The 16454-nt window shown below is 39.8% G+C and overlaps 1 protein-coding gene across 11 annotated transcripts in view; it reads right to left on the bottom strand.

The window, feature by feature from the left end:
- Positions 1 to 16454, bottom strand: part of TRIP12 (thyroid hormone receptor interactor 12) — an 80840-nt gene that overhangs the window by 56068 nt on the left and 8318 nt on the right. Inside the window, exon 1 of one of the 11 annotated variants that reach the window (XM_074833762.1) lies at positions 15793 to 15869. The exons of 9 other annotated variants lie outside the window; for them this stretch is intronic. The gene's annotated coding sequence lies outside the window, so the exon portion shown is untranslated. Of the gene's footprint in view, positions 1 to 15792; positions 15870 to 16454 lie in introns of those variants that run through there. One more of the 11 variants, XM_074833764.1, reaches the window with a different exon arrangement.

The following is a 16454-nucleotide window of genomic DNA, read 5'->3' on the forward strand; positions in this document are numbered from 1 at the left end:
CAACTAGATTGAGCATTCTCCCCACACTCACAACAAAAAAACCTACAACTGTACATCAGACCTCTTGTGTTTCAGTTGACAGGCTTTGTGATATGAGAATTTTAAGTTCAGGTCCTCTTTTAGCATGAAGTTTTCTGTAAACAAGCCATTCTAGTTAATGTTTCACAAGTCCATATTCCTAACTTTAATGATGCCAAGCACTGGCCCACAGATGCTCTCTTCATAAGCAGACTCTTTAGACTGAGGATGACTTCTAAAACCCACCATTTTAAATAAACCCAGACATCTCTTTTGAAGACAACTAACAGCACTGGCATCTAATTGTTATTATCTTGCATAGTATCCTTAAGTTTTAGTAAACTCTGATTACCAATAACAGTTATCTTTGTTACTGCACAGGAAAGCAACTAGAATAAATTTCTGTAGACCTAACATACCTATTACGAACACTTTAGCTAATGTATAGCCAACATACTACTTGGGAGAGGTTCCACAGGAACACAAGATACAAAACACATCTGTCAACTTGCAGTTAAGCCTTTACCTTTCTTCTCATCGAAAAGCCAACAGGAAATGACCAACGCTTTTCCAGGTCTTTTCCAGGTCTTTGAAGCAGAGGAAACAGACAACTACAGAACAAGCCTGTATCGGCTTTTACTTAACACCCAAAATCACTCCCTGAAGGACGCTGTGAACCGTAATGTAGCCTGTTGTGATGCAGGCTAAAGAGAGGAAAAGAAAATGAGTAAATTGAAGCACTCCAATAAACTCTAGTGCCACTAACAGTGTAACAAGGCAAACCAGTAACAACCTCTGGAAAAATGGAACTGAACCCTTTCACAAGAAAAGGGCTTCCTTAGTCTACTTGGATGAGCTCTAGAACTTGTTTGTTTGACATGTTTGTTGGTTTTGGGTTTTGAGGTTTTTCAGTTCTTTCAAGAGTCTCAGGAGTGCAAAAATTCTTCAGGCTCTTGTACTCCAGTTTTCTGAATATTTAAGGATATGCCTAGCACCTCTGCCTATAACACTCCATTATAATACCTGCTATCTGCTTGGAGTTGAGCTAAAGACACTGGTCAGCATACTCTTTTGTACCTTGGCCCAAAACAACAGTGTCTTACTTAATAATGCTGCTGCTGCAGTCCAGCTTCTCAAAATTGCAAAGACCTACTGACCTGAAGTCAGTATTAGGCAAAAGGTGGGGAGGGAGAGGTGGGGAAGAATGAAAAGACGGGAGGATGTTTTGCGTCTTGTAAGTTCAGAACATTTTCTTCCAGCAAGTTGCACATCTTGCCAGCCAGAACCGAGTTCAGCGTACTTATCAGAAAACATTAAGGCTTCCAACATAGGAAGAGTAAGCTACCACTTACTCTCTTACCTGCTTCCATTCCTCCTTCTCCCCAAGAATAGCCATAAGCCATCTACATGATTTAAAGATGCTTGGAGTACACTAAAGCTTACTTGCTGCACTGCATCTAATAATGTAAAATTCACATGGTGACTTTTATCAGATTAACTTCTTTTGATACAGAAACCACACAAGATCACCCTGAATCATACATTAGGCTGGACTATACTCTTTTTGTATTCTCCCCCTCCAATGCTATATTTAAAAAAGCTACACACACAGAAATACATGCACAGACACAGTAACTACAGCAAATTTAGTACATATGGAAAAACCTTCAGGACAAACAAGATTCTACATCCTCCTAGTACTGTAACATTACCTCACTGCTGAGAGAACAGACAAGGAGGTATCATCAAAGTTTCTTCTTAAAACGAGCATGTTAGGTGGTAAGGAGACAGATTTCCACACCTCTTCCAGCACAGAATTTCTACAAACTTAAATAGTTGCATCACTTTCGTCAGTTCTCTTGAAAGACATTAATAAGATATTGATGGGAAGACAAGCAGAGTTTAACAGCATACAGAGAAAAATTCCTCTTCAGACCAGATGCCTTTTTGATGCAGGGCTCAACTGGAGTGCAAGAGTTAAGTTAGAATCATTAAAAAAGCCTTGGCTGGAAAGGATTCCTTGAGATCATCTGGCCCAAACTCCTGTTGAAAGTAGGACCTTAGATTATGTTAAGGATCTCTCATTCTGCTGAGTAGCAACAATTTCCAATCATGACGACAAAATACATTCTGAGTTCTGAGCAACAGCAGAAAGGCAAAATGTGAATCATGAGAGATATCCCGAAGAACAGGGAAGAAAAAAACCACCACATATTAAAACATCATGCCAGATACAAAGGCATGCAAGAGGAGACACTAACAGACTGCCAGTATAGTCAGCAGAAGCATTTGATAAAAAAATCATGCAATAGATGTCAGTTCAAGTAACCCAAGATCCCAGATCTGTGTAAATGTACACGTGTGCAAGGACACACTCCCCATCCCTCCCCAGGACAACCTCCCTGAGAGGAAAAGAAACAACTCTGGCCCTGTTCCTCACTGCAATCACATATAGCTCAGAAAGCATTCCCTCCCCTTCAGTTCCTTAAAAACACAATCTAGTAACCTGGACAGAGATGAGGAAGTACGCAAAACAGGCATGTAAGCTACAAATATCAAAGGGGTCCAATAACTGAAGACATTATAGACTTAGGACAAGCTCACATTCACTTTTACACTCGGTAACTTCAGACAATACATAAGCTGTTAGTTGGAGACCAAAAAAAATAGTTTCAGCACAATATTCTTCCTAGATTCATTTACAGTGGAAGAGTTCTTTTTAATTCAACTACTCTCTAATCATTAGAGTGGAAGTTATTCCTTAAACATTTCAAAAATACCCCCTATATTGAAAGAGGTATGGATACCGCAGAAAACTTTTCAAATACCAATAGGCCATAAATACACTCGAACTACAGACTCCACAACAGAAAAAAAAAAATCAGTAAGGAGTTACCCCCTGTTCCACTGACTTGACAACAGCCATCAGAAGATTATGGCAACCTTTGGGCCTTACTACATTAGGAAGAAGTAGTCAGCTTTGCCTTACACAGTCTTTCAAGAGCTTAGACCCTGCCTAGCCTTCTAGTTGAGACAGGGGCAATGCAGAAGTCCACCGTCGCAGAATCAGCAGAACAAGTGACTAGGAGCTTGAAAGTATGTAACCACCAGGTTAAGATTCTCTAGACTGCATCTATGCATACATGTCTATAATGACCTATAGACAAAGACTGGGAAGATAAAGTCTTGGCATGGAAGAGGAACCTAAAAATATCTTCATTTGTGATCTCACAGTTCAGAATTAGGGGAAACTATACTGCTAATTGGCAGTCAGAATATTCATTATCTCAAACTGAAGATTTACAGGTTCCCACAGGAGTCCACTATTATCCACTGCTGCTGTTTCACATGGGCACCAGTGATACAGCCAGGAGCAGTCTGAGCACTGTCAAGGATTACAGAGCCCTGGGAGCAGTGGTAAGGGACTCTGGAGTGCAGGCAGTTTTTTCATCAACCCTCCCAGTCAAAAGGAAGGGGTTTGAAAGGACCAATCAAATCCAGCAAATCAACAACTGGTTACAGGACTGGCGTCACAGCCTGAGGTTCAGCTATTTAGACCATAGACTTGCTTTGAGAAACCTGGCCTACTGGGGCTGACGGGTCCATCTGTCAGAAGAGGAAGAGCATCTTCAGTCACAGGCTTGCAAAGCTAGTGAAGGCAGCTTTAAACTAAGGAGGCAATTGGTGACAGTCAACATGGCTTCACTAAGGGCAAATTGTGACAGACAAATCTGGTGGCCTTCTACAACAGGATTACAGCATTAGTGGGTAAGGGAAGAGAGCAACTGGCTCATCTACCTGGACCTGTGCAAAGCATTTGACACTGTCCCACATGACATCCTTGTCTCTGAATTGGAGAGACATGGATTTGATGGATGGACCACTCAGTGGATAAGGAATTGGCTGGGTGGTCACACTCAAGAGTTGTGGTCAACAGCTCAACATACAAGTTGAGAGCAGTGACTGGCATTCCTCAGGGGTCAGTGATGGGACCAGCACTGTTTAACATCTTTCTCAGCATCACGGTCAGTGGGATTGAGTGCACCCTCACCAAGTTCACCAACGACAACAAGCTGTGTGATGCGGTCAACACACTGGAGGGAAGGGATGTGCCATCCAGAGGGACCTGGACAGGCTGGAGAGGTGGGCCTGTGCAAATCTCATGGAATTCAGTAAGGCCAAGTGCAAGGTCCTGCACATGGGTCGGGGCAATCCCAAACACAAATACAGGCTGGACAAAGAGTGGTTTGAGAGCAGCCCTGCGGAGAAGGACTTGGGGGTATTAGGGGGTGGAAAATTTACTATGAGCCAGCAATGTGCGCTCACAGCCCAAAAAGCCAACCGTGTCCTGGGCTGCATCAAGAGAAGTCTGGCCAGCAGGGCGAGGGAGGGGATTCCCCCCCTCTACTCTGCTCTCATGAAACCCCACCTGCAGTGCTGTGTCCAGGTCTGGGGGCACCAACATCAGAAGGACACGGACTTGCTCAAGTGGGTCCAGAGGAGGCCACAAAGATGATCAGGGGGCTGGAGCACCTCCCCTGTGAGGACAGGCTGAGAGAGTTGGGGTTATTCAGCCTAAAGAATGCTCCAGGGAGACCTTATAGCGTCCTCCCAGGACTTAAAGGGGGCTACAGGAAAGATGGGGAGGGACTCTTTATAAAGGAGTGTAGGGATAGTACAAGGGGTAACCATTTTAAACTGAAAGAGGGTAGATTTAGATCAGACATAAGGAAGAAATTCTTTACCGTGAGGGTGGTGAGACACTGGAACAGGTTGCCCAGAGAAGCTGTGGCTGCCCCCTCCCTGGCAGTGTTCAAGGTCAGGTTGGATGGGGCTTTGAGCAACCTGATCTAGTGGAAGGTGTCCCTGCCCCTGGCAGCTGGGCTGGAACTAGATGATCTTCAAGGTCCCTTCCAACCCAAACCATTCTATGATTCTACCAGAACACTGAAGAAGCCTCTGAAAAAGATGTACAACACTGCTCACTAGAGGTATGCCCAGGTTGTTATGACTGTGTGATCCAATAGGTTATACATGCCATCACCCCAAGCCAGCAAATTATCTACTGTCTGTCTGGTGAACGGACTGAAAAGTATCTGTGCAAAAGCTACCATAGCTTGAGAACAGTCTGGGGAAGTCAGAGGTCAAGTATCATTTAAGAAAAAAAAAAAAAAAAATCTAAATACATGCTATCACAAGCTCCAGTGTTAATAAGAATAGTTTTCTAACAGCAGGAAGACATTCTGAGTTGCAGAAGCTGAACAGCCTCCTCTGCTTCAAGCAGATCAGTTGAATTTGAAGTCTGAGACTGCAGAGACCTTTTGCTGGGCCTGGTACAGAAAAGCAAACTGAAAATGTCTTCAGTGACCTGGAAGAAGCTTAAAACCTTGTTCTACAAAGATTACTGAGACCTGACACCCATCACTGGTTTAGAAGGAAAACAGTAGACTGGCCTGAACACCACAGCCAGAACCTTAGCAAGTCTTTTCAGGCTGTGGAAGAGTCAAACTGAAAGAGCAAACAGGGTCCTACTCAAAACTACAGAGAAGCACAGGTACTGCTGGCAGATGGCTTTCTAAGTAGCCAACAGTACAACTGACTGTTCAAGAACTTAAACAACTCAAAAACCAAGAGAAACCTATGGATGGAGGGGAGGGCCACAAATTAGCTGAAAAAAAAATGCACCTGCAGGAGTTTGACAGCAGAACATTCCTGTTCAACTGGACAGCTTAAAGGAACAAAAAAAAACACTGCTCATGTTCTATTCTGTATACGGTTATACAGGATACAAAGGTGAGCTCAGGTGTCAGGTCTGTTTGCACAACTGGTGATCACAGCTCATGGTACACAGGAATCCATAGCTTTCTTTCATTACTGAAGAAAGACTCACCATCAGTGCACTGAGAAATTAAACCAGGACTAAATCTTAACTGAATTCTCAAGTGCTGGTTAAGGGGGCTAGCTAACATTAAGATTGTAAAAGCCTTTATCTCCTATACTCCTTTCCCCTGAAAGACCAGAGGCTGCAGTCCGGGGAAAAAAAGTAAAGGAGTTGCATGGAACAAATATAATGCTGTTTTGAGGGCATCCCTCTTTAGTTTTGCCACCTCATGCTTTGTTTCTCTTATGTTCATCAGGGACAGAAATATTACAAGTTGTATTGTTCTTTGCAGTGCATTTTGGTTCAGAAAAGTACACAAGTGTCATTCAGATCTTAACTTCTCTTTTGGATGAGGATCTAAGAAAAACAGAAAGCACTTCCTTTTATTCTCTTGCTTCTCTATAGTTTAGCATACTGTATCTTTGGAAATTAAATATCTTGTCAACAGCAACTACTCCTCTCATTTTTGAGAGCATCAGCAATGGAGTTGATTATAAAAGCAATCTTAGAACATTTACTTATAAGGGTAGATCACAATTTAATTCAAAGAATCTGCGCTTGTAAAAAACCTCAAATAATTGTCATTCTCCAAATGAACAAGTTTGTTACCTTTCCACGTCACCATTTGCAACACATCCAAAGTACTTCAATATAAGTTTTCCATCAGTGTATAGTTTGACTTAAGTAACAAAGGAAGGGAATGTTCCCTCAGTGGTAGAATGCCAGGACCCAATGCTTTAAGAAAATATTTTTGTGTTTACAACACCTGTAGTTTCTCAATCTTCAGTGCTCTGTTTTGGTTTGGTTTTTTAACCAGCTAAACATTAAGTTTCATTGCATAATTCAGTCAATTCTGCAGTAGTTAATTTTTTTCTGCACACAAATATAAAGATTATCAAAAGCATAAGAACCCAGAAACTTCTGAATCAACCTATATTCAGCAATAGTCTGATCTGGGTAGCTGCAAGTCAGCCAGAAACAGCTCAGCTTAAAAAGCAGCCCCGAGATATTTAAGCCAGTTTAGTAATATGAAAGATTTGTTATACCACATGGAGAACAGGCACATATAAACACAACAAACATTAGCTGCAGAATACTGAACCAGTTTTTGATTCTTTGTTGACAGATCTTTTTCCCTTTTAGCACAGCAATGGGAAAGAGAATGGAAAAGTGAGGAACAGATGTGTTTAAAGTTTATTTTTCTGTGTACACTTCTGTCAGAGCAAAATTTTTCTGCCAAATCAGATCCTACAGCAAAAGCTTGACTTCACCTCTACAGGAACTCTAAAATTAGCTACTTACTGACAAGCTGCTAGACAGAGAAGTTTACACTATGAAAGTCTCAGTATGCAATTCTGCTACCTGATACTAATATAAGTGTGGTTCCAACTTGTTAGCAACAATGGAAATAATTATAACTTTTTTCCTTTTTTAAATTAAACAAAAGTAACTGATATCTCTTCAAGGGAAAAGAACGTGTTTTCCAGCAGCCAAATTCTGACCAACACTCTGCTATTTGTACCCAGAGTGAATTAATTGATGTGAATTCTTTAGTTTGAGCAAACTCCCAACAAAAGCCATCACAAGCAATAGAAGTAAAATTTTCAGCTCTTCTCTAGAAACTCTTGTTTAGTAGGAGCCAAAATTCACTATCTGTGTGGTAGCTTAAGCTTTCAGTAACATTATAAAAAAACATGCTGCCTGGCAAACATGAGGGAGAACATTCTCTTCAGAATAGGGGAATGAATTTGAATGAGGAGCTTTTACCTTCTGTGAGACAACATGAACAAAAGCACAAAGTCCTTCATGAAGTACAGATCAGGGACACTGCCAGAAATGAAGACAAGCTAGCAGGTAGGTGGTCAATTTAAGACCAAGTAAACAGGTGTGATGAAGTTGGGGCAGTGGGCATTTATTACCAGTGAAGAAAAAAGTCAGCTGAGTGATTAGTGCAAATTTCAATTTAGAAGCTTGATTTCAATAGTCACACAAGTGACCCAAGAAACACCCAAAATCATCACCCACTCCAAGTCTGCCCTGTGCAATGCTTAATGTCCAGCTGTCTCTGCGCTGCATAGCTCCATTTACTTCTATGAGTTTGAATGCAGAACCTACTGCTACAACACCAAGCCTCTTCCCTATTCTAACCCCATAGACCAGATGGTGCCTTATTTGCAGTTTGCCATTCATCTTCATCTGGCACACACAGCCCTTAAGTAAAATCAAGTGCAATAGCACAAGACATACTGATACGGTACATACACATGTCCTACCTGCAGAGCCTGTTAGACAATACATGCCCCAAGTTGCAGCATGGCAGGTTGCCTGAGCCTTGCCAGGTTCCTAATCAACTTTTGCCAAACTGTCTTACAGAGACAGTGAGCTCAGTGGCTAGTAAAACATGGTTTGGCCACCCAAAGTCTAAATTAATATAAAATGATCTCTGCAATCTTTTAGACAACCGGGGCCAGGGTGGGGCTGAAACAGGAAAAGAACTTCAGTTAGCCACTAGAATGAAGAAATTCAGAGAAATTACAGAAGTTTCTGCTGGGAGAAGAAACACAAACAACAGTTCACCTGTACACGCAGATTAGACAAGCGCCACAGATAAACCCAAGGTTACAGGACTAAGGGCATTATGTAGATCTACCCTGAAAACAAGGTAAAGAGGGAGGAGACTGGGTCTTCATTTTGATAATATTCAGCTTCAACTTGAAACTTGTTTACATACAGAAATGCCAAAAGTTGAGAAGCCTGTTCACTCAACTAGCATGTCTTTAAGAGAATTACTTTAAAGATAAATACAAAAATTTTAAAAAATATTCTAGGTTTCCAGGGGAAGTGGAGAGGGGGAGTACTCATTTGTTTTCTACTTAACTAGAATGGGTCTTAAGTTTTTGCATCTTCAAAATATCATTTACACAAGTTTTGGACAAATCTGTATGATCTCTGGAGTTTTCCTTTTGTTTTTCTAATCACTGATGGTTAGCACTGACTCCAACCTGATGTCTGTTGAGGCTTCCTTTCCTATACTGTCTGAAGCAGGTTATGCTATCCTCCTAGCAAAGACTTCTATCCAAATGCCACACAAAAAAGGACGTAGGCCGACTGCATAGCAAGATTCCTACGTCATATGATACAATCTGGGAAATGGTTTAATTGATGTTGAAGAAGAAATACAATTAAAACAGGTTAAGTTTCCGGCTTCCTCAGCACTGGATCTGCATATGGATCTTTAGCTATCACAAGGATACTGCACAACAAAGTGATTAAAACACATTTAAGGTTTCTAAACGGCATAGTGCTTGAACCAATGGCATCTTGGAATTATGTGCCACAGATGCATCTTCTCAAAGAAAAACAATTTATACATTGACATCATACCTTGCAGTGATGTGATTAAGAGTGAGCTCCAATACACATACCAAATTACTGACATAGGCACAATTAAAGACATTTATCTTGTATGAAATCATGAACCAAACTACCTACCAAGCATCTGTATAGAGAAACAGAAGTTCTGTGTAAAGCTGAACAAAAGGAAGGCACACCCAAAGAAACACCTGTTAAGCACCAAGGATTAGGCTGTCTTTAAATTGATCCTATCATTGATCAAAGACCTGATCCTATCAATGATAGGATCAGGACTTTACAGCGCTCAGAGCTATTCTTTCATGGTAACTACACGGGAAAGCATACAATATTAGCTTCCACAACTGCATTTTAAGAAGGTTCTCACTTTTAAATTCATGGAAAAAGTTGTCAAAAGGCAGAGTACCAAGCTTTATGAAAGAATAAAGGAACTTTATGGCACGCTTTGACAAGACTGTCTACTCCACTCTGCACATATGCACCTTTTCAGCACTTGACAAATAAAACAAGTTTGTGAGAATGAGGTCTTGTACAAGGGGATTACAGAGTATGGTAACCACAAATGAGCAAGTGTCCCAAGAACCTGAACACAGAGGGTTAAGATGCTGAACTTTAGCAAATCTAAATATTAGAGCTCTTTCAAATGCTTTTTAGCAGGATGCCAGACTTAGTCTTATTTTTAAACTAGACAAGAACTCACCATCATCAAACTTTAATACAAACAAAAAAAGTCTACTACAAATCCCTCTCTTCCTTCCCATATGTGCAAGTACCACCAGCCCTTTTTTTCTGCTTTACCTCACCAATGATTTTTACCCCCTTTCTCCCAAGCTATGCACACACTTCTCTTGCACAAGCAACAAGTGTAACTATGTCCATATTTTACAGTTCACTAGATTAATAAATTGACACTAATAAGGTATTTTTCCTCAGGGTCACAGCATGGCCAGGATTGCCAAAGCCTGAATTCCTTGCCAACAGTCAATCACTTCAGAATTGGAAGAAAGGTTACTTACTTCCTGGCAAGATGTTCCAATAGATGCTGCCTAAATCTGTTTGAAGCTTTTTGTTACCTCCCAGCTAAACTGCTGCTCTCTGATGTACTGAAAGGACTCACAGACTACCAATAATACAGAACACGTATCAAAAACAGTTTCTCCACAGCTCCAAGATACATATAAACGAATGAGCAGAACTGTAAGCTTTCTATAGCTTGATCTTAGGACCAAAATGATTAAGAACTAGATATTATAATAGCTGATTTGTTAAATCTTTGCTCTTGCAGTTTGCTCTAACCCAGTCAGAATACTCAAGAGTAGCATCCTATACAGGTGACCTTTTTTCCTGCATTAATGCTTAATTATGCCTTACAAGCAAACCTACAACCTATCACCCCCAAACACCAATTGATTCTAGCCTTGTCTAGGATTGGAACATGATATGGTGAGGAAAAGAAGAAAGGAAGACAGTGTTTCTTTTAAGTACTTTGTGTGTACATCAATGATAGAATACTCTGGAGCAAAGCTATGCATCCATCTTGCTACGCTCCTGAAAGACATTTTTGCAAACATGAAAATAATCCCATACCCTTGACACTGAATTGAAAGCAAACTTCACTCAACAATTCCTATGCAAGATGTCTTGTCTCTTGTTTTGTTTCTTTAAAAAACATCCATAAGACGTGGATACAGCTTCAGAACTACTCTGCATGTCATCCTTCTTAATATTTATTTTAAGCCATTTAATAAAATGCACTAGTAAGGAAGACAAACAAAAGGATATTTAACTAGAGAGGGCAGATTCATCATGCAAGACAGAACTCTCTTTACAACACTTGAGTAAAAAAACACAGGGAATGGAGTGGCTTCAGGGAGAGATTAAAGAACAAGTATGAATTAGGCTTGTGAAGGAAGAGGGAAAATACCTGTAGGCCCCAAAGTGATCAGTTTCTTCCTTCCCTCCCCTCTGCACAGTATCTTATATCAAATGCAAAATTTAGGTATTTCATAAAGGCGGCAGCCTCTCTTAATCCTACAACTATTTTGCTAATCAAAGATACTCAGCCAGGAGCATGCACATCCCCATCCCACATATGATTAATGAGCAATGAAGCGTTCTAGTAATCACAGTATCTTTACTGCCTCTATTTCCCTACTTCAAGTCTTTGAAATAAATCTCTTCTCCCATCTATTATTTCCCAGCACCTCCAACCCCCATTAGCTACCAAAGATGCCAAATTAATTGTACTAACTTTGGGTCTTCTATGCTTTTCAAACTTTATTTATATGTTTTCTTTGTATGTAAAGGCTCCCCTGGCAGAACAGTTCTGGGACACAGATACTGCAATTTGAAAACAGCCTGATCTGTCCAGCATGAACTTCTTCCACAGAACTGAAAGTTAAACAGTTTGAAAACTTTGCTCACCAAACTTGGATCATCTATTAAGAAATAGATTGAACTATTTCCAATTAAATGTCTATTTTGGTTAATTAGAAAGTGGAGGGTATGAAGCTTTTAACATGGGTTTTTCAAATCAGCAGTCTGGTGTTGTAGTTTCAAATATCAAGGACAGCATATGCCATTAGCATATAATAATCTGACAATATTTATTACATTAAACAGCTGCATGATAAGAGCCTGAAAGTTTCAGGAGTGCTTTTTTTTATTTTCAAGAAAAACATTTCAGCTGTGGTATAGCAGTGTGTGTTTTATAATGGATACTTTTCTAATTAATATGACAGCACAAACATTCTGTACATATTCAAGTATGACAGACATTGAGCTAAACACACTTTTTTTTTTTAATAACTCCATTAACTCTAAGCTTAATAGTGATTACACTTCCTTACACTCTTCATACAGGATTAAAATTACTACTAAATTTACAGTACAGACTAAGGAGAGAAAACCTAAACAAGCCAGACTTCAGGGCATTAGAGTTGTGAGTCTGCAGTATGGAGTTTTTCAGCTGAACTCTGCTATGTACCACAGTAGTGATGAAGGTTAAAAACCCAACTACATTTCTTGGAAGACATCCTAGTGAGCATAGTCATCTAAATAAGAAAGGACAGTTAGTTCCTCTAATCTAAAAACTAAGTAAAAGTCTTGTGTACTTAGTAGAAGGTAGCTTGCAACTACTATATGTATTTACCCAAAGTTCCTACCTTTGACTATGTCATTATTTCAAACCCCTTTGCTTACTCAAATACCTCAGAAGGTACAGGGTTAGAGTACAATTACTAGTTTCACACTAATGCCTGTGCAGACCATTTTCATGTTAGAATTCAGCACAAACTTCAGGAGTTGGCCAAAATATAGATTGCATCTGTACAAGTTTATACATACAATTTCAAACCTTTAGAACTATCACCAGTTGTCACCAGTAAAAGCTTTCAAATTCTGCTGAAGCAACCTGAAATTACATCAGATTCTCCTCCACCCTCCCACCACAAATGTTACTGCAGCAAGTATAAAGAACAAAGCAGCTTAGATGATAGCCAGTCACAAATGTGTATTTTAATTATTCCCACCTCAAAGCTGGGCCACCAACCTTCCCAACACCACAGCAAACACACACACCAAGAGGAGGTGCAGCTCTAGTTTGTTGCCACCACCTGGAATACTATTAAATAGTAGCAAACTCCCTCGATTTTGATGCTCCTTGACTTAACTAAACTTGGACATTTAAATCACTGTATTCTACTATAGGTTGAGCTTCTGCTTCTAGCTGTCACAGGTCTGGACTTGCACTAGTCACTTTCTGCTTCTGATATTGTCAACAGAAAGACCAAACCCTTCTGAAGTAGGCTTTTTTAACAAGTTAGATAATATACATAAAGCAAAGATAGGGGCCTACAAGCCCCAACTCAGCTATGCCTCACACAAGCTATCTGAGAATCAGAGGAAAAACAGTAGTTTACATCTGCTCTACTTGTCACACAGTGATCTCTGAGCAGCATTCATGAGTCAGTGGGCACAGAACTCAGGGTTCTTGAATTCTTTGCCTCTGCTGTTCAAAGCTTAAGCATGGCAGGTTAACACCTTTAGAACACCTTCCCTTACAGGAACTAAGCACAGAGATAGATCCCTATGGGAGCAACTACCTCTCATGGTATAGCTATAACATTTATGACAATACAGCTATAGTCAGTGGTATAAAAACTGAACACTTACACACACTTTTGCACTTTTTGGTTTTTTTCCTCCTGTTAGCCTTTAGCTGGCAACTAAATATTTCAGTCTAAAAGTCAGGCCTTTGAAGTACTCCAATCTAAAGTGATCCACAAACACAGTAAGGAAGAATTGTCCCTTTGCTTTAAAAAAAACCAAAACAAACAAAAACCAAACTACTGTTAAAAAGAGAACCCATTAGTGTAGACAGCATTTCCAGGAATAGGCCCTGTCCTCTCCTGACAAGCTAAGATTTAAGACTGCTTCTTTCAAATACTTTTCACAAGACAGCCTACCCTCCTTCACTATGTCAGTAGTGCCATGAAATTATACTTGTTTACGCTATGAACATATGTAGATAGACACTCTCACTGAACCAGAGTTTAGCAAGAGAGTACAAGTACTCTTTGACAAGGACTATTAAACTACAACTTTCCACCCCTGTCAGTTTCAAAGCTGTGTTACAGCAAGCACACTAGAGCAAGAGTATTTTTGTCTAAAGTACTTTCATTTTTAGACATAGCAGGACTTAAGATACTCATGGCTACTGTGAATGTGCAGTCAGAGGCCCAATGTTCAGAAAAACAGTTGGAAATTACAGTTTCTGTAAACTATGGGTGCTTGCTTATACATTTGTAACACTTGAAGGCAGGCAAGTTAAATCTTAAACTTGTGATGGAATTAGATCTTGAAACCCTAATTCAGTAATGACAGGAAATCAGTAGAGTCCAGAAGTGAAATAGTTTTTTGACAGCAGAACTCAGGACACTTGCTACTATTTCCAAGCTTATAGAAAAGAGGTCATTCATTACTTCGTTTTCTTAAATCCAAAACTATTTAAACAACCAATTGCTGTTAAGTAGCATACGAATAGAATACATCATCATATGAGTTTATCCGAAGGTATTTGTAACAATGAAAATACTATTACCCATAGAAAGCCTTATCATTGTTACAGCCTTGCTTATTTCAACGTAACTACCCAGGTGACAGGGTTACTGAAAGCTGGAGCTGTTCCCTCAAAACTCCCCCCCCCCCCCTTCTTTTTTTCCAAAAACTATCAAAACCTACACTTCCCCTTTCCTCTCCTCCTTTCCTCCCCCAAAATAATAAGTATGTATCAAAAACACAGAACAGTAAATTATTCTAATGAGATACTTGTAATGCTATGAAGTAAAATAATACCAAGCAGCATGGAGATCCTATACCTTTGTACTGGAAACAAGGAGGTTTGCTATAAGCCAAGCCCTTGTCCGTTGAAATAACCAGTAGTGACTACATGTTCCAGTTCCTCACAGTGATACCAGAGGGGAATGGAGAGGGGGGGGGGGGTGTGGAAGAGGAACCAATGCTTAGGTATATATACCGTTACAGAGTAAGTGAGAATTCTGCAGTTCTTTTGTACAAGAAGTATTTATCTGGAATACACCATCCCATCACAGCCAGCCTTGGTCAAGACAGATGAATTCCAGTTGAAAGAACAGAAAAGTGGTCTTACAAGAGGTGACTAATAAAGTCTGTGTTATTTAGCCTGGCAACAAGGTGGTTATAAAGGCTTTCTGTATGGGCCAAGGGTAGATCATCAAGAGAAGAAAGTTACTTTAAATGAGAGGATAGCATTGATACAGTTAGCAGGCAAAACAGTTTTGAGAAAAATTCAGGCAGGAAATTAGATGATCCTAAATTTAAAGAAACAACATACTGAAAGAATCTCCTAGGAAGACTGAAGAATTAAAAAAGCAAGTATGAAAACAAAACCAATGCATGCACCTAGCTGCTTCTTAGATGGTTGCAAGTTAGAGATTTAAGTGATGTATCAACAATATTAGCAGATTACACTTTTCACATTATGAAGTCTCTTACTAAGCTTATTCCTAGACAGTAGTACTTCACTGTCCTTACAGACAACTGACAAATAACAAGTTCTGTTGTTCTACTAGGCCAACCAGAGATGGTATGCTCATGTTGCTCAGGACTGAGACACTCAGGTACAAAAACTACTTTAAAGGTTCAGTTCCTAGAAAAGACTAGTACCCCCTCTTTCATATTTTTGCTAAGGAAGTAACTGGAGCACCATTCTTGTTAGCCTAACACCCATTCTTTCTCAGAAGATAAAAGAAGTCAGAGAAGACACTGCAAAGAATCAAACCTATATTATCTGCAGTTTGTGAAGCTTTTCTTGTTCTGTCCCATGGTATCTACCACTGAAACTCTGTTGTGACTAAGGAAAGAAAACTTGTCCCCACACCTTCTGCTGGGAAGGAGCGGGGGAGGCAGCAGATAGCTCTCCACAAAGCAAGTTATTGCAGTAAGCAGCAAGTTCTAGGATTTAAAAATAAAAAACCACAAACCATACACCACACTTTTGGATAGGGTTATTCTATGCAGAGGTTGTTTATCCAGCTTGATCCTTCTATTGCTGTGTCACTCTGTGCCCATATGTTCACATTTGATATCTCCCAAATGTGTGTGTGCGGGGGGGTGGGGGTGAAATCTCTCAGAGTTAATACATTCAGAAAACTTTTTTGGAAAGAGTTACACGCAGGACTAGCAGACAAAAACACAGGAACACTATGAAAGTGCAACACAGAAATTTTGTAACTGAGTTATTAACAACAATCAAGGCAACTGATATTTCAGAATGGGTTACAGAATGAAGTCAAAAAATAATTTAACTGTCTTTAAATCCATTAACAATATCATCTGCTATCTAGTTTTGATTTGCCATCTTACTGAGCTGACTTTTCAAATATCCTGACAGAATTTTGTTGAAGGAAAACAATACCACGAATCTAAAAATCTGTAAGGAAGAAACTGTATCTTAGTTGAAGGGGAACAGCTTTTACATGAAAAAACATTAAGCAATTTTACAATGCACAGCAACCTACTTGCCTTACTTTAGATTAAATTTTTAAAATGCGCTAAACAGCACTAAAACAAGATTAAAATTAATTGCATTAATAGTACAGGTGAGATCTAATAGGGTTTCCAGTAATTTCAGTGGCCATGAAAC

The sequence above is a fragment of the Strix aluco genome, chromosome 9 (genome assembly GCF_031877795.1).
Source record: "Strix aluco isolate bStrAlu1 chromosome 9, bStrAlu1.hap1, whole genome shotgun sequence".
Lineage (NCBI taxonomy): Eukaryota > Metazoa > Chordata > Aves > Strigiformes > Strigidae > Strix > Strix aluco.